Genomic DNA, 23,018 nt, shown 5'->3' with positions numbered 1-23,018 from the left:
TGCTTTAGGAAATCTCTGTTCCTGGAAGATAAGATATGAAGCAACTTATTTATCAAGATTTATAGCCTACTCACCAAGAATTACTTCAGGACCATGATCTCACTGTACTTATCAACTCAGAGTTTTTTCACAGTTTCTGCTCTTTCCCAACTGGCTTTCTTCTTGCCTTGCCTAGGTTAAATTGACTTATACCAGACCCCTCCCAAATTTTTGTTTTGAAATACTAAGATTGTTATCACTCCTTGCATATACCTAATGAACTTAGCTTTTCTAGATCTATATACTTTATTTTACCAAATGTTATCTTTTTTTATGGGGAAGAGAGAGAAAGGGATCTCCAGTGTCCCTCTGGAACATATGATTCCAGAGATCAAATTTGGGACCCAATGTTTGCAAGTCCAGCACTTTATACATTGCACCAACTCGAGGGATGTCAGTGAAAAAAAATTAATGTCCTTTTGGTGAGTCAACAGACGACTCCAAGAAGTACTCATTAATCAAAACAAAAAAAATGTTTCCTGCCTTTTCTCTTTTTTAAAAGTCAGGAAATATTTAGTAAGTGCAAAACTTATCTGAGATACTGAAAAGAGACAGCTACTGCCTCCATGAAATATGCAGTTTAGTTAGAAAATAAATATATTTTTAACTTGACAAAAGACAAAAGTAATTATATCATCTCAGCAAAATAAATGTATTAAAGGAAAGTTACAGAATGCTAAGTAAGCATGCCAAAGAGGAATCTATTTTATCTTTGCATGGAGTTGCTAGTTGAAAAGCAGAAATGACACCCATGAGCAAGAAACATTTAAAGGAAGAAGGATGCCCAGTCAGTGGCACACCAGGGTAACCACATACAGTAGGAAGAGCAAGGATCAGAGTTTGAGTCCATGCTCCCCACCTGCAGGTGGTGAAGCAGGTTTGCAGGTATATCCCTATCTCCTCTTCCCCTCTGTTTCTCTCTTTCCTAAAAAATGGCACCAGGAGCAGTTGATTCATTGTGCCTGCACCAAGCCTAAATGATAAGCCTGGAGGCCAAAAAAAAAAAAAAAAAAAAAGAAAGAAAGAAAAGAAAAAAGCCTCTAGGATTCGTGGATTTCTCATGATGCCACTGAGTTGATAAACTTTGTGGCTAATAATGGTGATGATCATAATAATGTAAGGAGTCCAGAAGTATGCAATAGCTCACATAGATAGTATGCTGATTTACTCTGTATATGACCCAGAGATAAGATCAGTCCCCAGCACATTGAAGAAAGTCAATGCTGTGGTTTCTTTACTCTTTTTTCTACCTCTCTGTCTCTATGGAAAGAAAAATTAGTGAATAAGTCAAAATGGAACAGTTTTTTATATGTCTGTTGACCTTTTGTATCTCTTCTGTAGTGACTATTCTGTTCATATCCTCTCCCCACTTTTGAATTGGATCATTTACTTTCTTGTTGCTAAGTTTAGTAAGCTCTTTATATATTTTGGTTATCAGCCTCTTGTTTGATGTATAGCATGTAAAGATATTTTCCTGTTCTGTGAGGATTCTCTTTGGGTGATGGTTTTTTTTTAGTTTTTTGATGTAGTCCCATTGGTTTATTTTTGTTTTAGTCTTCCTTGCAATTAGGTCTATATAATCAATGATTTCCTTGAGATTTAGATGAGAAAGAGTTCCACCAATATTTTCCTCTAAGTATTTGATAGTTCCTGCATTTCTAATAATAACCTTTTTTTAAATATTAAATCACCTATAATCTTAGTCCAAGGAGAACAGATGTAACTGGTCTTGCCAGTATATACAATATAGTTATTTGTAAATAGCATTAAACGATATAAATCATGATAAACTCTTGTGTAGTACAGTAGATTCTAACCATGTTATTTTCAAAGTAAATTGAGATCGCTAATAACTTGGTTATAATAATTATTTATTGCCTTCTTAAACTCTAAGACAGCAAAGAAACTTCCTCATTCTCTATAAAACCTATATGTCTCCCAGTCCTGGAAGCTCAGGGGTTTTGCTCATTTTCCTTCATGCTTCTCTTAAGCCATACCATACTGCATCTGCTGATCTCAACCAAATCAATGAAACCAGTAACACCTCGACATGTTTCACTAGGGACTTGGGACTTAAGAGTCACCAGGCATGGAATGTCAACCCTTCAGCCCCAATACTTTGGTGAGATATTTCCTAGCTCATAGGACTCCTTAGTTTCATTTTGGGTGGCATATTTCTTTTAAAAAGTTACAGAACTTAGATATAGACCAGGGCCTATGAGATAGTGCATATATACACATGTATTCACAAGTGACAGGGAAAATATATACATTAAAGTAAAAATGTGCGGTCATCTACAGTGACCCAATAAGTGCAGCAAGCAAGTAGAAAGACCTAAATAAAACAACATAAGGTACATAATCAAATATTTTCTACTTGGAACTAGATATGTTCCTCACCTACTCCCTATTCCACTTACCTCAGTCACTCTAAGTCCAATCCTGTCAGATAATATAAGGACTACAAAAGTTGGATGAGGGCAAGAGACTGGCACACTTTTATGATGGCCCCTTTGATTACTACCAGGCTACCCCATTATCCAGTGCCCTCCCTCTTTTTCATATATTAATTGTATATGTGTGGGCTCATTTATGTGCTCTCAGTTAGTTTTCACTGTCCATTTATATTCCAGTACAATGTTATTTTAATTGTTATTGCTTTGTTGGGGAGCACAAAACCTCTTTTCCCATTTTCTTCCTTTCTTTGTCTTCTTTGTGTGTGTGTGTGTGTGTGTGTGTGTGTGGTTTCATATACATTTTGGACAAGTATCAATTTTGGACAATTTCCCTAAAAATGTCATTGGGATATTGTTAGGGATTGTGTTAAAATTATTTTGTGGAGGCTGGGGGACTGGGTGGTGCCACACCTGGTAGAGTAAATACTTTACAGTGTTCAAGGACCCAGGTTCAAGTTCTTGGTCCCTACCTATAGGAGGAAAGCTTCATGAATAGTGAAACAATGTTTCAAGCATTTCTCTTTCTATCTCCGTCATCAACACCCAACACCCCCCCCAACAAAAGAAAGAAATTGTAGGTTGCTTCTGGTAGAGTGGCCATTTAATAATGCTTATTCTTGCAATGCATGAACAAGGAATGATCTTCAATTTCTGTATATCAGTCTCTATTTCTTTCATCAATGTCATATAGTTCTCCCGGTAAAGGACCTTTACCTTAATCATGAGACCCATGCCAAGGTATTTTATATTTGGTGTCTTGACTGTAAATGGGATTGAGTCTTACTTCTCTTTCCTCAGACTCCTTGTTTGTATACAGAAATGCCAAGATTTATGCATTTTAATTTTATGTCTTATTCTCTTGCAAAATTTACTAATTATATCTAGTAGTTTTTGGTGACTTCTTTGGGATTCCCTAGCATATTATCATGCCACCAGAAAATAGTGATTTTGATTTCTTCATTTCAAACCTGTATACAGTTAATATCTCTTTTCTGACTGCAGTGGCAAGGACCTTGAAGGCTATATTGTATAATAGTTGTTTTGACCCCAACAGGAGTTTGGAACTATTAGCATACTAATGCCATCAGCCTGAAGCAGGGCACACAAGAAGGGAATGTATAAAAGGAACTGACTTGGAGCAGGTCACTCTCTTTGGCTGCTGCTGCTTCTCCTGCTCAGAAGCATCTTGACAGAGGTACTCCAGGTATCCGCCATGGCTACTTCTTCTGGGAACTGAACATGTGTGACTCTGGTAGCCGGTAAACTCTTTAAGACTCCTCCAGCCATGAACAACTTTACCTCAGCTGAAAATTGTTTATTTTATAGGACTAAAATTTTCATAACTATAGTCATACTATATGGACCTAGCGTACTCTTAACCCCTGATGAGAATTGCTTATTTTGCCTCTTATCTGTTTCACCCTAATAAAACCTTCTATTATTTAAACCTGTTCTCAGCTCCATGCTGTGAATTCTTTTACCTGGAGCAGCAGACCCCAAAACCCTCTTTAAGTTAAGTTTCAACAATAGTGATGGCACTGGACATCCTTGTCTGGCTGCCTATTATAGGGGTGGTGTTTTAGGTGTTTTCCCATTGAGAATAATGTAAAGTATGAATGTTTTATTGATCTCCTTTTATTCCCAATTTATGGCAATTCTTTATATTAAATGGATTACGGTCTTGTCAAATGAATTTTGAACACTAACTGATATGAACATGTGGTTTTTATCTTTCTATTTGTACATATGGTGGATTACATAGATTGATTTGCATATGTTGAAACATTCCTGTTGCCCAGGAGTGAACCCTACTTGGCACTGGTAATTTTTTTTCTCTTGATATGTTGTTAGATTTGATTTGCTAAAATTTTGGTTTTATTTTGTTTGCTCTGCTTGTTTAGTATAAATTATAGTGTGAGACCTGACACCACATCCATCACCAAACTTCTATATTTCTACCCACACACTTCCCAAAGATAACTACCATAGTGCTCACAGGTGTTAGAAACAGTTTGCTTGCTTCTTACTATTACTTATTTTATTTATAAAAAGTAACCACTGACAATACCATAAGATAAGAGGGGCACAAATACACAAAATTTCTACCACCAGAAATCTGTATCCTAAGCCTTCCCTTGATAGTTTTCCTATTCTTTAACTTTCTGAAAGTATGGATCCAAGGTCACTGTGGTATGCATAAAGTAGAAGGTCTGGCCTCTGTAATTGCTTCCCTGATGAACATGGGTGTTGATATATCAATCCATACTCCCAGCCCGCCTCTCTCTTTCCCTAATGGGGTGAGGTTCTGGGGAATCAGAGCTCCTGGACACATTGTTGGGGTTGTTTGTCCAGGGAAGTCTGGCATCATGATAGCATCTGTAACTTGGTGGCTAAAAATAGAGTTAACATAGAAAGCCAAACAAATTGTTGACAAATCAAGAAACCAAGGCTGGAACAGTGCAGGTGAGGGGGGAGGGGAGGGTGGTGTCCATTTTGTAGGTAGCTAGTAAGCATATTTTAGTTATATTCCAAAGGGCCTGTGGCTCTACTATTTATTTATTTTTTTTTTTCCCATAGCCTGAAATCTGATCTGCAGGTGGATCCTAGTTATTGTCTGGTGAGATGATGTCATGGCTGGAAAAGGAACAGAAAGATGGATTAGTTCCTTCATATGGGAAGGCGGTATAAATATTGTTGACTGTAAGCCCCATAAATTTGATTTGGTCAGGGGCCCACATTCAGCTTAGGAGCCTATGTAACCTCTGCATCCCTGCAGATCTGAGCTCACATTCTGTGGTCATGAGTAGGAACTTTCCAAGCTACCCCAATATCAGAACCCATCTTCTTTAGGTGTAGCATAGAGTGTGTTGTCCAGCCTCCCTTCGAAGTATGAAACATTATCTATCATTGTTGATCCAAGTTGAGGACAAAGTCTTATTTGGGCCCACAAAGGGGTCTATTATGTTGTTCCTGATAGAGATGACCAGTAACAATGAACAGAGGGATTTATTCGAGGTCTAGGCCTATCATATCCCTTTGGGAATCTCAGGACTCCCCGAATAATGTCCCAGCTGATAGGCTGGTCTAATAGTGAATAGAAAGTCATCATTAAAGTATGCCAGTCTCTTACCCTTATTCAGCTTTTGCAGTCCTTGCTTTTATAAGGTTAGCTATGGAGTGAATGAGAGAAGTATAATAGAATGTAAGTGAGAAGGCATCTAAGTCTAAGCAGACACTATTCCATTAGGAACTTTATACTAACTTACTGCAGACTGTTGTGTACTTATGTTTTCAGGTATATGTTTCACCCTAGTTTATAGATACAAGTGAACATATGCTCTGTTTCATAGGACCAGGTCTATATCTACATTTTGGGACTTCGTTAGGAAGCGAACCACCTGGAACAGAATTCTTTCTTTCTTTTTTTTTTTTATCAGGGGAGAGTGCGAACACAGTCCCCCACTACCACAAATTATGTAGTCGAGTTTCCCACATTTGGGGAAATTTCAGGGGTCAGCACATCCAGAGTGCAATGGATAAGCCTCGCCCTGGGAAAACCACCTTCGTGATCATGGTATCTCACCTGCCAGGTAAGTATTGGAACAGAATTCTTGAAAGGAGAGTTCTCACCTCAGTAATGAGGCTGAAGGGTTGACATTCCATGCCTGATGTCTCTGCTGAAGTGAAGCATGCTGAGGTAGTACTTGTTATGTTGGGATTAGGTTGGTATCTGTAGATGCAATATCATTTGGTATGAATTGAGAGAAATATGCAGTAAAGTGAGCACTACCCTAGAGGTTCCAGGACTGTGGAAATATAGGCTCTATAGATAAATGGAAGGTTCCTGCTGTCTTAGGGTTAAGAAGGCAATAGATAGTTATTGCTATAATCACATTATTTGGAAATTGGGTTAACTTTGAAATATCCCTTTGTTAGGATTTACTGTAATATACACAATATCACCAAAATTTATGTCCTTTGACATTATTTGCATATAGCTGCGCCAACTGTTGCTTCTGTTCTCCCTGGTCTAAGCTTTTAAAAGAGTCAACATATCAAAGATTCAGCCTATGGTCTATGTATTAAAAAGGTTGAGATATTCCATCAATTTCCCCCCTTCATATTAATTAAATAGTGATTTATAGGACTAAGAATTAATAGGAGTGTATATTAATACTGTTACCACCACCAAAAGACTGTGTCCCATCCCATCCTCCCCACTGCCCCCTGCCCAGTGAAGCTGAACATCCACCCTGACCATCAACTAAGGGTTTTTGCTTTGGTACTCTACTCCAAATTCAGTCAAATCTTACTTTGAGTTTCCCTTTCTGTTCTTCCCTTTCTGTTCTTCCTTCTTTCTTCTGTTGATGAGTGGGATCATCCCATACTCATCTTTATCTTTCTGACTTAGCTCACTTAACATAATTCCTTCTAGCTCCATCCAAGATGAGTCAAAGATGGTGGGTTCATTGTTCTTAATAACTGCATAGTATTCCATTGTGTATATATACCACAACTTTCTCAGCCACTCATCTGTTGTTGGGAACCTGGGTTGCTTCCAGGTTTTAGCTATTACGAATTGTGTGGCTAGGAACATAGCTGTACACGTATCTTATTGGTTGGGTGTTATGGAGTTCGTGGGGTATATCCCTAGTAGAGGCATTACTGGGTCATATAGAATGTCCATGTCTAGATCAACAAAGCAGAGAATCAACAAAGAAACAAGAGAATTAACTGAAGAGATTGACAGACTAGACCTCTTGGACATTTTCAGAGCTCTTCACCCCAAAGAATTGGAATACACATTCTTTTCAAATCCACACAACACATACTCAAGGATAGACCACATGTTAGGCCACAAAAACAGCATCAATAAATTCAAGAACATTGAAATCATCCCAAGTATCTTCTCAGACCACAGTGGAGTAAAACTAAAATTTAACAACAAACAGAAAATTATTAAAAGTCACAGAATTTGGAAACTAAACAACATACTGCTTAAGAACCGTTGGGTCAGACAGGCACTGAAGCAAGAAATACAAATGTTCCTGGAAACAAATGCAAATGAAGACAAAAGCTATCAAAATATTTGGGACACAGCTAAAGCAGTACTGAGAGGGAAACTCTTAGCCATACAATCACATATTAAACAACAAGAAAAAACCCAAATAAGCGACCTTACTGCACACCTGAAGGATTTAGAGAAGAGGAACAAAGGAACCCTAAAGAAACCAGAAGGACAGAAATCACTAAAATTAGAGCAGAAATAAACAACATTGAAAATAAGAGAACCATACAAAAGATCAGTGAAGTGAAATGTTGGTTCTTTGAAAAATTGAACAAGATTGACAAACCCCTAGCCAGACTCACTAAACAAAAAAGGGAGAAGACTCAAATTCATAGAACTGTAAACAATAGATGAGATATCACAAATGACACCACAGAAATCCAGAAAATCATGCGAGACTTCTATGAAGAACTATACACCACCAAGCTAGAGAATCTGGAAGAAATGGAACAATTCCTAGAAGCATATGCCCTTCCAAAACTGAACCAAGAAGAACTACAAAACCTAAATGCATCAATCACAGACAAAGAAATTGAAACTATTATTAAGAATCTTCCCAACAACAAAAGTCCCGGACCAGATGTCTTCACAAACGAATTATACAAAAACTTCAAGAAACAGTTAATACCCATACTCCTAAAGCTTTTCCATAAGATCAAAGAAAGAGGGACACTCCCTTCCACCTTCTATGAAGCCAACATCACTCTGATACCAAAAGCGGATAGAGACACAACAAAAAAGGAAAACTAGAGACCAATACCTCTGATGAACATAGATGCCAAAATATTAAACAAGATCTTGGCCAACCAGAAGCAGCAGTACATCAAAAGATTATTCATCACGACCAAGTGGGATTCATCCCAGGAATGCAAGGCTGGTTCAGCATACGTAAGTCTATCAATGTCATTCACCACATCAATAAAAGCAAAGCCAATAACCACATGATTATCTCAATAGATGCGGAGAAAGCCTTTGATAAAATCCAACACCCATTCATGCTCAAAACTCTATAAAAAATGGGAATAGAAGGGAAATTCCTCAAGATAGTGGAATCCATATATAGCAAACCAACAGCCAACATCATACTCAATGGACAAAAATTGAAAGCATTTCCCATCAGATCAGGGACTAGACAGGGCTGCCCACTATCACCATTACTCTTCAACATAGTTTTGGAAATTCTTGATGTAGCAATCAGGCAAGAGAAAGAAATCAAAGGAATACAGATTGGAAGGGAAGAAGTCGAACTCTCACTATTTGCAGATGACATGATTGTATACATAGAAAAACCTAAAGAATCCAGTAGAAAACTACTGGAAGTTATTTGGCAATATAGCAAGGTGTCAGGCTACAAAATCAATGTACAAAAATCAGTGGCATTTATCTATGCAAACACTAAAACTGAAGAAGAAGACATCCAGAAATCACTCCCATTCACTGTTGCAACAAAATCAATAAAATACCTAGGAGTAAAGCTGACCAAAGAAGTGAAAGACTTATATATTGAAAACTATGAGTCACTCTTCAAGGAAATAGAAACTGATACCAAGAAATGGAAAGACATCCCATGCACATGGATCGGAAGAATAAATATCATCAAAATGAACATTCTCCCCAGAGCCATATATAAATTTAATGCGAGGCTTCTATAAACAAATATATGCCACTAAGCTAGAGAACCTGGAAGAAATGGACAATTTCCTAGATACTTACCAACTTCTAAAACTAAGTAAAGAGGAAGTGGATAACATGAACAAGCCCATCACAGCTAATGAAATTGAAACAGTTATCAAAAATATCCCCCAAAATAAAAGTCCTGGACCAGGTGGTTTTACAAATGAATTCTACAAAGTCTTCAAAGAATAACTAATACCTCTACTTTTAAAAGCCTTCCAGGAGATTGAAGACACTGGAATACTCCCTGCCAGCTTCTATGAAGCCAACATCACTGTGATACCAAAAGCAGACAGGGACACAACCAAAAAAGAAAACCACAGACCAATTTCTCTGATGAACATAGACGCGAAAATATTGAACAAAATTCTAGCCAACCGGATACAGCAGTATATCAAAAAGATTGTTCATCATGACAAAGTGGGGTTTATCCCAGGCATGCAAGGTTGGTTTAATATACATAAATCAATCAATGTGATCCACCACATCAACAAAAGCAAGACCAAAAACCACATGGTCATATCAATAGATGTAGAGAAAGCCTTTGACAAAATACAACATCCCTTTATGATCAAAACACTACAAAAAATGGGAATAGATGGAAAATTCCTGAAGATAGTGGAGTCTGTATATAGCAAACCTGTTGTTAAAATTCGGAGGCTCTTGCTGGCCAGGCTAGCTTCACGGGCGGGTAACAGAGATGCAGAGACAACGGCTGGGCAGGGAAGCTGTATTTCTTTATTTAGAAACAACGATTCATAAACTAAGACAAACTAATCACCAAACAGAACTCTGCTGTCTCTTTTTGGCAGCGCAAGCACTCTCTCTCACTCTCGAACTCAGGAACCCGCTCCAACTCTTGAACTCTGGAACTCAGGAACCCTCTCTCGGGGTTCCTTGGGGCGGGGCCAGGCGGGGCCAAGCGGGCCCGCGAAATTAGCAGGACTGATCCAATTCTCTTGGCAGGGGAGATCTAGAACAACCCAATGTAAAGCATACAACACAAACCTGCAGCCAACATCATACTCAATGGTGAAAAACTGGAAGCATTTCCACTCAGATCAGGTACTAGACAGGGATGCCCACTATCACCATTACTATTCAACATAGTGTTGGAAGTTCTTGCCATAGCAATCAGGCAGGAGCAAGGAATTAAAGGGATACAGATTGGAAGAGAAGAAGTCAAACTCTCCTTATTTGCAGATGACATGATAGTATACACAGAAAATCCTAAGGAATCCAGCAAGAAGCTTTTGGAAATCATCAGGCAATACACTAAGGTGTCAGACTATAAAATTAACATTCAAAAGTCAGTGGCATTCCTCTATGGAAACACTAAGTTAGAAGAAATTGAAATCCAGAAATCAATTCCTTTTACTATAGCAACAAAAACAATAAAATATCTAGGAGTAAATCTAACCAAAGTGAAAGACTTATATACTGAAAATTATGAGTTGCTACTCAAAGGAATTGAAAAAGACACAAAGAAGTGGAAAGATATTCCATGTTCATGGGTTGGAAGAATTAACATCATCAAAATGAATATATTACCCAGAGCCATCTACAAATTTAATGCTATCCCCATCAAGATCCCAAGCACATTTTTTAGGAGAATAGAAAAAAATGCTACAAATGTTTATCTGGAACCAGAAAAGACCTAGAATTGCCAAATCAATCTTTAGAAAAAAGAACAGAACCAGAGGCATCACACTCCCAGACTGAAACTGTATTATAAGGCCATTGTCATCAAAACTGCTTGTTACTGGAACATGAATAGACACACTGACCAGTGGAATAGAATTGAGAGCCCAGAAATGAGGCCCCACACCTATGGACATTTAATGTTTGACAAAGGTGCCCAGACTATTCAATGGGGAAAGCAGAGTCTCTTCAACAAAAGGTGTTGGAAACAATGGGTTGAAACATGCAGATGAATGAAACTGAACCATTATAGTTCACCAAATACAAAAGTAAATTCCAAGTGGATCAAGGACTTGGATGTTAGACCAGAAACTATCAGATACTTAGAGGAAAATATTGGCAGAACTCTTTTCCGCATAATTTTAAAGACATTTTCAATGAAACGAATCCAATTACAAAGAAGACTAAGGCAAGTATAAACCTATGGGACTACATCAAATTAAAAAGCTTCACAGCAAAAGAAACCACTACCCAAACCAAGAGACCCCTCACAGAGTGGGAGAAGATCTTTACATGCCATACATCAGACAAGAGTTTAATAACCAAATAAGAGTTTAATAACCAATAAGAGTTTAATAACCAAACTTGCCAAACTCAACAACAAGACAACAAATAACCCCATCCAAAAAATGGGGGGAGGACATGAACAGAATATTCACCACAGAAGAGATCCAAAAGGCCAAGAAACACATGAAAAAATGCTCCAAGTCTCTGATTGTCAGAGAAATGCAAATAAAGAAAAATGAGATACCACTTCACTCCTGTGAGAATGTCATACGTCCAAAAAGGTAACAGCCGCGAATGCTGGAGAGGGTGTGGGGTCAAAGGAACCCTCCTACACTGCTGGTGGGAATGTAAATTGGTCCAACCTCTGTGGAGAATAGTCTGGAGAACTCTCAGAAGGCTAGAAATGGACCTACCGTATGGCCCTACAATTCCTCTCCTGGGGATATATCCTAAGGAACCCAACACATCCATCCAAAAAGATCTGTGTACACATATGTTCTTGGCAGCACAATTTGTAATAGCCAAAACCTGGAAGCAACCCAGGTGTCCAACAACAGATGAGTGGCTGAGGAAGTTGTGGTATATATACACAATGGAATTCTATTCAGCTGTAAAAAATGGTGACTTCACCATTTTCAGCCGATCGTGGATGGACCTTGAAAAATTCATGTTAAGTGAAATAAGTCAGAAACAGAAGGATGAATATGGGATGATCTCACTCTCAGGCAGAAGTTGAAAAACAAGATCAGAAATGAAACACAAGTAGAACCTGAAATGTAATTGGCATATCGCACCAAAGTAAAAGACTCTGGGGTGGGTGGGGAGAATACAGGTCCATGAAGGATGATAAATGACACAGTGGGGGTTGTATTGTTAAATGGGAAACTGGGGAATATTATGCATGTACAAACTATTGTATTTACTCTTGAATGTAAAACATTAATTCCCCAATAAAGAAATAAATTAAAAAAAAAACAAATTTAATGTGATACCCATCAAGGTTCCACCAAGCTTCTTTAAGAAAATAGAACACAAACTACATTCATTTATCTTTAGCTTCTGCACAGCCAAAGAAACTATCACACAAACAAAGAGACCCCTCACAGAATGGGAGAAGATCTTGACATGCCAAACATCAGACAAGAGACTAATCACCAAAATATACAGAGAACTCCGCAAACTTAGCATCAAAAAAGCAAATGACCCCATCCAAAAATGGGTAGAGGATATAAATAAGACATTCACTTCAGAGGAGATCCAAAAGGCTAACAAACATATGAAAAACTGTTCTAGGTCGCTGATTGTAAGAGAAATGCAAATAATGACAATATTGAGATACCACCTCACTCCTGTGAGAATGCATACATCAAAAAGGACAGCAGCAACAAATGCTGAAGAGCCCGTGGGGACAGAGGAACCCTTCTACACAGCTGGTGGGAATGTAAATTGGTCCAGCCTCTCTGGAGAGCAGTCTGGAGAACTCTCACAAGTCTAGACATAGACCTTCCATATGACCCAGTAATTCCTCTCATGGGAATATACCCCAAGGATTCCATAATGCCCAGTGAAAAAGATGTGTGTACTCCTATGTTCATAGCAGCACAATTCGTAATAGCTAAAACCTGGAAGGAACCCAGGTGCCCAACAGCAGATGAGTGGCTGAGAAAGCTGTGATAAATATACACAATGGAATACTATGCAGCTATTAAGAACAATGAACCCACCTTATCTGACCCATCTTGGACAGAGCTAGAAGGAATTATGTTAAGTCAGATAAATTAGTAAGATAAAGTTGAGTATGGACTGTCCCCACTCATCAACAGAAGTTGAGAAAGAAGAACAGAAAGGGCAACTAAAAGCAGGATCTAATTAAATCCAGAGCAGGGCACCAATGTAAAAACACTATGGTGAAGGGGAGAGTAGCCATTGGGCTTCCCAGCACAGCAGGGGGTTGGGCGGTGGGGGTGGGTGTTGGGGAATGGGACACAGTCTTTTCGTGGTGGGAGTGGTGTTTATATACAATCCTATTAAAGTGTAAACATATAAACCACTATTTAATTAATATGAGAGGCGAAAATTGATCATATGTCTAGAACTTCTTAAAACACAGACTGAGTCTTTTTAATATATAGGCTGTCTTTGATATTTTGTCTCTCCCAAAAGCCTAGACCAGGGAGAACAGAAGCAACCGGTAGCACAGCTATATACAAGATGTTGGGTATTATACCCCAAACCCTAACAAAGGGATTTTGCAAAGTTAACACTATCATCAAATAATGTGACGATAACAATAACTATCCATTGTCTTCTTGAACTCTAAGACAACAGGAACCTTACATTTCCACTATAGAACCTATATTTCCCCCAGTCCTGGAACCTTAGGGTGGGGCCCACTTTTCTGCATGCTACTCTCAATTCAAATCAAATAATATTGCATCTGTGGATCGCAACCTAATCAATGCAACGAGTGCCACCCCAGCATGCTTCACTTCAGACTGTGACCAAAGACTTCAGGTGTGGAATGACAACCATTCAGCTGCATCACTCGGGTGAGACCTTTCCTTTCACAGTATTCTCTAATTCCATTCCAGGTGTTCCACTCCCCAATAAAGTCCCCAAACCTAGATATAGTCCAGGTCCCCTGAGATAGAGCATAGGTTCACATGTGCCCATAAACTAGGGGAAAAATATATATCTGAAAGCAGAAGTACACAAGAGCATGCATGGAATACCCCCCAACACTTCATCTGCACTATTCCAGTCTTTAGGTCCATGATTGTTCAACAATTTGTCTGGCTTTGTATGTTAACTCTCTTTTCAGTCACCAGGTTCTGGATGCCAGTAAGATGCTGACCAGACTTCCCTGGACAGACGACCACATCAATGTGTACTGGAGCTCTGTTTCCTCAGAGCCCCACCCTACTAGGGAAAGAGAGAGGCAGACTGGGAGTATGGATCGACCTGTCAATGCCCATGTTCAGCAGGGAAGCAATTACAGAAGCCAGACTTTCCACCCTCTGCAACCCACAAGGACCCTGGATCCATACTCCCAGAGAGACAGAGAATGGGAAGGCTATCAGGGGATGGGATGGGATATGGAGATCAGGTTATGGGAATTGTGCAGAATTGTACCCCTCTTATTCTTTGGTTTTGTTAATGTCTCCTTTCTTAAATAAAAAAAAAAAGAAAGGAAAAAAAAAAAAAAGGTCCATGTCTAGCCTTGTGAGAGTTCTCCAGACTGCTCTCCAGAGAGGCTGGACTAATTTACATTCCCACCAGCAGTACAGAAGGGTTCCCCTGTCCCTACTCCCCCTCCAATATTTTTTGCTGCTGTCTTTTTTGATGTATGCCATTCTTTCAGAGGTGAGGTGGTATCTCAATATTGTCTTTATTCAGATTTCTCTGAGAATCTGTGACCTGGAGCGATTTTTCTCATTTTGTTAGCCTTTTGGATCTCTATTGTAGTGAATGTTCTGTTCATATCCTCTACCCATTTTTTGGATGGGATCATTTGCTTTTTTGTTATTAAGTTTGCTGGACACTTTGTATACTTTAGTTATTAGTTTTTTGTCTGATATATGGCATGTGAAGATCTTCTCCCATTCTGTGACGGGTCTATTTGTTTCCCTGATAGTTTCTTTGGCTATGCAGAAGCTCTTCAATTTGATGTAGTCCCATTGATTTGTTTCTGCTTTAGTCTTCCTTGCAATTGGGTTTGTATCATCAAAGATGTCCTTGAGGTTTCAGTGGGAAATTGTTCTACCAATGTTTTCCTGTAAGTATTTGATAGGTTCTTATCTAACATCCAGGTCCTTGATCCACTTGGAGTTGACTTTTGTTTCTGGTGAGATAAGGCAGCTCAGTTTCATTCTTCTACATGTTTCAACCCAGTTTTCCCAGTACCATTTAGTCAAGAAAGCCTTCTTCTTCCACTTAATACTTTGGGCCCCTTATCAAAGATTGGATGTTCCACAGGTGTGGGGGTTTAGTTCTGGGCTTTCAATTCGGTTCCACTGGTCTGTGTGCCTATTTTTGTTCCAGTACCAGGCTGTTTTGATGATGAGGGCCTTATAATTTAGCTTGAGATCTGGGAAAATGATACCTCCATTTCTGTTTCTTTTCCTCAATATTGTTTTGGGGATTCTAAGTGTTTTCTTGTTCAAGATAAATGGTTGCAATTTTTGTTCTATTCTCTTAAAGAAGCTTGGTGGAACTTTGATGGGTATCACATTAAATTTGTATATGGCTCTGGGGAGAATATTCATTTTGATGGTAATAATTGTTCCAATCTATGAGCATGGGATGTCTTTCCGTTTCTTGGTATCATTTTCTATTTCCTTGAATAGTGACTCATAGTTTTCAGTATACAAGTCTTTCACTTCTTTGGTCAGCTTTACTCCTAGATATTTTATTGATTTTGCTGCAACAGTGAATGGTAGTGATTTCTGAATGTCTTCTTCTTTAGATTTAGTGTTTGCATAGATAAATGCCACTGATTTTTGTACATTGATTTTGTAGCCTGACACCTTGCTATATTGCCTAATAACTTCCAGTAGTTTTCTGCTGGATTCTTTAGGTTTTTTATACATACTATCATATTATCTGCAAATAGTGAGAGCTTGACTTCTTCCCTTCCAGTTTGTATTCCTTTGATTTCTTTCTCATGCCTGATTGCTATGGCAAGAACTTACAATGCTATGTCAAAGAGTAATGGTGATAATGGACAGCCCTGTCTAGTCCCTTATCTGAGGGGGGATGTTTTTAGTTTCTGTCTATTGAGTATGATCTTGGCTATAGATTTTCTATATATGTATTTCACTATCTTGAGTAATTTCCCATCTATTCCCATTTTTTATAGTGTTTTGAGCATGAATGGGTGTTGGATTTTGTCAAAAGCTTTCTCTGCATCTATTGAAATAATCATGTGGTTTTTGGTTTTGCTTTTATTGATGTGGTGAATGACATTGATTGACTTATATATGTTTCCTTGCATTCCTTGGTCATTTTTAACCATCTTTTTGATGTACTGCTGCTTCTGGTTGCCCAGGATCTTGTTTAATATTTTGTCATCTATGTTAATCAGATACTGAGTGTCCATCTCAGTACTGCTTTAGCTATGTTCCAAATATCTTGATAGCTTGTGTCTTTATTTTCATTTGTTTCCAGGAACATCTGAACTTCTTTCATGAGTGCCTCTCTGACCCAGCGGTTCACAAGTAGCATGTTGTTAAGTTTCCAAATTTTGTGACTTTTAGTAATTTTCTGTTTGTTGTTGAATGTTAGCTTTACTCCACTGTGGTCTTAGAAGATACTTGGGATGATTTCAATGCTTTTTGATCTATTGTGAGAGTAAGGTGTTGAAGTCTCCCACTATTATTGTATTACTACTGATGCATTTTTGTACTTCTATCTTTAGGTGTTTGATGTATTAGATGGTTCCTCATTGGGTGCATAGATGTTAATAATTATTAAATCTTCTTGGTTTATTGATCATCTAATCATTATTTAATGGTATTGCTTATCTTTTATTACTTTATTTAATTTAAAGTCTATGTGTCAGAGATGAGAATGTTTATTCCTGGAATTTTTTGTGGTCCATTAGCCTGTTTGATAGAAAGAGAAAGGAAAAAAAGGGAAAGCAGGAATAGACAATTATGCAAATCTACTGTCTACTATAAATTCTACTGATAGCAAGAGGACAAAAGGAAGTAAAATCAGAGAGAGACACCCACAGATAGAGTCTACTGCTAGCCAGATTTTTTCCATAAAATAATTCACAGACAAGTATCAGTGAATTCTGAAAGCAAAAGAAACAATGAAATTGCTGTCCTAGTGCGGGGGTGCCTCTTCCCGGGTGCATATTCTCTGGGTTGGAGCAAAAGTAACTGGAGCCAGCCTGGGCTGCTACTCACTCTGCAATGTGAGGGAGATGACTCATGATCAGAGCTCATGGCAGCAAGGCAATTCAAAAGGCAGACCTGGAAGTGGCTAGTTGGATGAGGAAATGGCTTGACATGGTTTGGAGATGGGCGGAGAAAGGCAAAAGGGAATGGGAAAAGTAACTTTCTTAGCAACTGCTGCAATGGTTTTAACTGGTAGGATAAATAATAATACCCTGCAGGCAGGGGGGTCTTGAGTGTAGAAAGAAGATAGATCAAAGGAATGGGATAAGTGGGGATATTTCAGGCCAAACAATGATTATGTAGATAATAAGGGAGCAGGCCATAGTATCAGGAATGCAGGGTGCTTTGTGAGGCAGGGAATCTGATAAGATGAGAGGATGGATGTCCCCTCAAGTCAACCCTGCCAAGCTCAACCACATCCTCACAGTTTCCTGACAGAAAAAAAAAATAAAATAAAAGAGCAGTGAATGAGGAAAGAGGGTTTTTTTTGTTGTTGTTTGTTTATTTATTTTTTAATTAGCTAAGAGGAGAAAAAAAGGAGATTGGAGGGAATGGGAGAGAGAAACAAGTTCCTCTAACAATGGATAGGACACGCAGTCACCTAAAAATGGAAAAAACAACAACAGTTAATTTTAGTAAACCTGAAGGAGGAGGATAAAGGGACACATGTATATAATAATAGTAATAATAAAATAAAGAGTAAAAAACTCTAACAGTCAGTCAGCTGCTTGGACTGCTCTGTATTGTCTGCTGACAGCCTGAGCAAAGACAGCCAATTATAAGAAGTATCCAAAACAAACAAACAAACAAACAAACAACAACAAAAAAACCTCCAAGTAGTCTTTCCCATTCAGGGCTGAGGCTCTGATTGGTCAGGTATAGATATTTTGTCACTCAAATAGAACTACAGCCACCTGAAAAAGAGAGAGAGATAGAGAGAGAGAGAGAGGGAAGGAAAACAAAAGGGGAAAGGATTGAATGGCACCCCCTGGTGAGCTAGGAATCTTGTAAAGAAAATAGCAGAGCAGGAAGCCTGCTAGGAGCTGTAGTCCAGCCCTTGGATCTGGTTCTTGGGTGGGGGGAGGGGTGAGTTCAGAAATAAACCAAAGTTTTTCCTTTCTTTGTCCTTTTGGATTCAGTTTGCAAGCCCAGGAGTGGATTATAGGACTCTTTTTTGGTGTCACCCTGACCACCCCTTGTTCACCCTTGCTGGGTGGCCTCACAGCAGAGATAAGCCTTATTACAGGCCTCTCTTGTTAACTCTAGTGGCTAACAACAGGAAAAGACCTGGAGACCATTCAGTCACAAATTATCTATTTTATTGTACAGAAGGCAGGGTTTAAGTAGCAGAAGGGAACAAAGGACATTTTTCACATGTGGCGATAGTGATGGGTTTTGAAGATCAGAACCTTCATGGTGAAAATTCTAAGGAATGAAGAGAATTGATAGTGATAAATGGAAGTTCTGGAGTTATTAGTGGCAAGAGAGAAGCAGACAGAAAGGAGCCTTGAAGGCAGAGAGATAAGATAGAGGAGTTAGACCAAAGTGGAGGAGGGGGTTAAGGATATAGAAAGAAGGGCCTTTTGGTCATGGCAGAATGTTGATATAAGGAGTATGTGTGATCAAAAGCAGGTGAACTATAGTGAACTTTAAGCAGGCAAACCATTTAGTCTATAACAAAAAGATGAGTTAAGTGTCAGGGGGTGTATGTTTTTGTGATTCTTCGGAGACTGACAGGGGGAAACTGAGTCAGGAAAGCTTTTCTCCTCTATGCTTGACCACTGAAAAGGACAGACTGACAAGTGGGGCATCTTTTAAGACCCCTATCTGTATGATGGGAGTTCCCCTATGCTCTTACCATGTATTCATAATTAACCCCACACACCCTCCTACTGATGGCTCAGTATCCTACCCTACCTAGAGAATCCCAGGTTTTCAGCTGCTTCTTTTTGGAGCTCCTGCCAGCTATTGTTTCCAAGTTGCCACCTTGGTTCTGCTCCTTTCTTTCTTTCTTTCTTTCTTTCTTTCTTTCTTTCTTTCTTTCTTTCTTTCTTTCTTTTTTTATAAGTAATTTTTTTTAATTTTTATTTATTTATTTTCCCTTTTGTTGCCCTTGTTGGTTTTGTTGTTGTCATTATTGGATAGGACAGAGAGAAATGGAAAGAGGAGGGGAAGAGAAAGACAGACACCTGCAGACCTGCTTCACCACTTGTGAAGCGACCCCCCTGCAGGTGGGGAGCTGGGGGCTCGAACCTGGATTCTTGTGCTGGTCCTTGTGACACCTGCACTTAACCCACTGTGCTACCACCCAGCTCCCTGCCTCTTTCTTTCTTTCTTTCTCTCTCTCTTTCTTTCTTTCTTTCTTTCTTTCTTTCTTTCTTTCTTTCTTTCTTTTTTGTAAGTTCATCTGTATCAGATCTCTAGATTCCACATATGGCTGAATCCATTCAGTATATGTCTTTCATCTCTTATTTGGCTAAGCATAATCAATTCCAGTTACATTTATTTTGTTCCAAGTGCTACAATATCATATTTTTAATTGTAGAGTGGTGTTTTAATATACAGAAAAAAAATTTTTTGTCTTTTTTTTAAATTTTATTTATTTATTCCCTTTTTGTTACCCTTGTTGTTTTATTGTTGTAGTTATTATTATTGTTGTTGTCGTTGTTGGATAGGACAGAGAGAAATGGAGAGAGAAGGGGAAGACGGAGAGGGGGAGAGAAAGATAGACACCTGCAGACCTGCTTCACCACCTGTGAAGTGACTCCCCTGCAGGTGGGGAGCTGGGGTTCGAACTGGGATCCTTATGCTGGTCCTTGTGCTTTGCGCCACCTGCGCTTAACCCGCTGCGCTACAGCCTGACTTCCGAAAAACTTCTTTTTTAATAATTTCTTTGTTAAATATTTATTTATTTTCTTTTGTTTCTTTTTTTGTTTTATTGTTGTAGTTATTATTGTTGTAGTTATTGTTGTTATTGATGTTGTCATTGTTGGATAGGACAGAGAAATGGAGAGATAAGGGGATAACAGAGGGGGAGAGAAAGACACCTGCAGACCTACTTCACCATCTCTGAAGTGACTCCCTTACAGGTGGGGAGCTGGGTGCTTAGACCAGGACCCTTATAAGTGCACTTAACCTGCTACACTACCACCCGACTCCCTTATCATAACTTCTTTAGCCAGTCATCTGTTGATGTACATTTAGGCTACTTCCAATCTGTGGTTATTGATAAAGCTATGAACATAGCACTGCCTATATCCCTTCAAAATAATATCTGAGTGTCTCCTAGATAAATAGCTAAGTGTTATGTTGCTGAATCATAAAGTAATTTTATTTATTGAAATATTCTTCATACATTCTTCCAAAGGAGCTGCACCACTTTATATTCCTAGCAGTGTAGCAGAGTTCCTTTATCTGCACAACCTTGCCAACACCTGTCATTTTCTGATTTGTTGATGGAAGCTATTCTTTCAGCTGTGAGATGGTATCTCAGTGTAGTTTTAATTTGTATTCCTATAATGATAAGTGAAGTGGAACATTTCTTCATATCTCTTTGTTATAAAATGGTCTGTTTAGTTATTGATTTTCCAAAACTTTGTTGAAAATCTTTGTATCAATGTCCGCCAGGGGTATTGGTTTATAGTTTTCTTTTTTGTTAGAGTTCTTTCTTGGGGATCAGAGTGATATTAACCTCATAGAATGTGGATGGGAGTGATTATCTCTCTTCATTTCTATGGATACTTTAAGGAAAATAGATGTTAGATCTCCTTTTTTTCTCTCTTTTTTTTCCCCTTTATTGGGGGATTAATGTTTTACAGTCAGCAGTAAATGCAATAGTTTGTACATGCATAAAATTTTGATAGATACTTTTTAAAAGTCATTGAAAGTAGTTGATCAAGAGTGGAAGTGCAGCATCTGCTAATTTCTGGTCATGCCACTGGAAATTGGTTAGTATTTATTTCCCTGGACAGCTACTGGGGCTTAAGCATACCACCGGACATTAGTTCTCTTCCAGATTTTTCTTTTCTACACTGGTGTGTCCTTTTGGGTAGTTTAACATCCTGAGTTCATAGGTTAAACACCCAGACCTACATTCCTTCCATGAACAGTGTGCTTTGCCACCTAACTCCCAAATTGGTGCCAACTGCATTTAAACATGAATTGAATCCTAGAAAATCTCTCTATAATCCCTTTACCACCCACTGACTACATGCAGCTACACCCAACTGTGGCTAAGAAGGGAGTTTATAAGAAAACCCCAGTTGTGATTTGAAGATAAGTCCATGCAGGTGTTTTTTTATTGCTTTAACTAGTTGATCAAGGAAGCAAATTGTGGCAGATACTATTCCATGACCACACCTCTGGAAGTCTCTCTTGTGCAGTTCACTTTTAATCCAGGAATAAAGGGATACAATTAAATCAGAAGCATGGTATCATCTCCAAGTGGAAGATGGGCACTGCACAAAATGTCTAATTTTATATGTTTTCCTACATAGTCTGTGAATTTTCTTTATTCTTCCCAACTCTCCTTCCAAACATAATAGAAAACCTCTAAGAACTTTTTTTCAGTGTGCTTGACTTCTTGTATTAAAGTTGCATGTTAATAATGTTGCCTCTAAAAAGAGATGTCTAGAGGGAGAGATTTGACGGAAAGGAGGTTTGCTTTTTGAGAACCCAGTAGGCACTGGTGTAACATTTCTGTGAGTTCTGTAATAAAAACTAAAATGTGGAAAATCAAATAAATTAATTAGAAATGGAACAAGTAAAATATGTTGACGACTATACATGCAGCAGAGTCTTTATGATTTCAGTGACTGTATATACACAGTACACTTGGTGAGTTAACATACTATGCTTCTAATAATATAGGTATTTATATCTGTTTCTTGATATTTAAACAAATTCTCTTTTGATGGATAAACGTAGACTTGAGTTTTTCCTGGAGACAATGGGAAGCCACAGTGGGGCTAGAGGATAACTCATGGAATTACCGTTGTTATTATTGTAGCCAGGTATGGAAATACAGCAGCCAGGACTGCAGTCCCAGAGGTTCCTGTGTGTAGACATAGATGGCTAAAACAGACTTCTACTTATAGATAAAAATATCTAATAGAGCCTCTGGAAAGAACTGTTTTTTTCCCTTTAACTTTAAGAAGGGTGCATAATTTATGTCACAATAATTGACAATGATACATACAGCAGAGATTAATTTGAAAATTTAATTTCAAAAGATTGGAGGACTTGCTTATGAAGCCATGGCTACTATATTGTATTGAGACATTGGTTGGTAACAAGTGCTGGGGAATCTCAATATGCAGAAGAATATTAAAATATACTACATGTCCTCTAATTAAAATTACAGCAAAACAGAGTAATAAGTGTAGATTTAATATTGGCAAGAGGCAGAGGGACAATTGGAGAGCAGAGTCAGGGAACCAGTGGAGGCTGGAAACTGGACTCCTTGGGGAGAGGCATATCTCCAAATTACAGTGAAATCCCTGGAAATTAGGAAGAATCAGAAGGAAAGCTAATGTTCATTGCTGACATTTTAGGAAATGAAAATATTGCTTTAATGCACATGATTTGGACAAAGGTTTGTTCTGTTTGTTCAGTGCAAAGTGGCAACTGGGGACAATTAAAAGCTGAATCTAAGCTTGCAAGTGACTCATA

The 23,018-nt window shown here is 38.4% G+C and overlaps 1 non-coding gene across 1 annotated transcript; it reads right to left on the bottom strand.

Annotated features, from left to right (window-relative positions):
* Positions 1-5,929: 5,929 nt before the first annotated feature.
* Positions 5,930-6,093, bottom strand: LOC132540978 (U1 spliceosomal RNA). Its single transcript, XR_009552184.1, has one exon. It is a non-coding gene; the product is annotated as a U1 spliceosomal RNA (small nuclear RNA).
* Between the last annotated feature and the right edge of the window lie 16,925 nt (positions 6,094-23,018).

Source organism: Erinaceus europaeus, chromosome 10 (genome assembly GCF_950295315.1).
Source record: "Erinaceus europaeus chromosome 10, mEriEur2.1, whole genome shotgun sequence".
NCBI lineage: Eukaryota > Metazoa > Chordata > Mammalia > Eulipotyphla > Erinaceidae > Erinaceus > Erinaceus europaeus.
The sequence above is the reverse complement of the archived record's forward strand: the minus strand, read 5'-3'. Positions and strand labels throughout refer to the sequence as shown.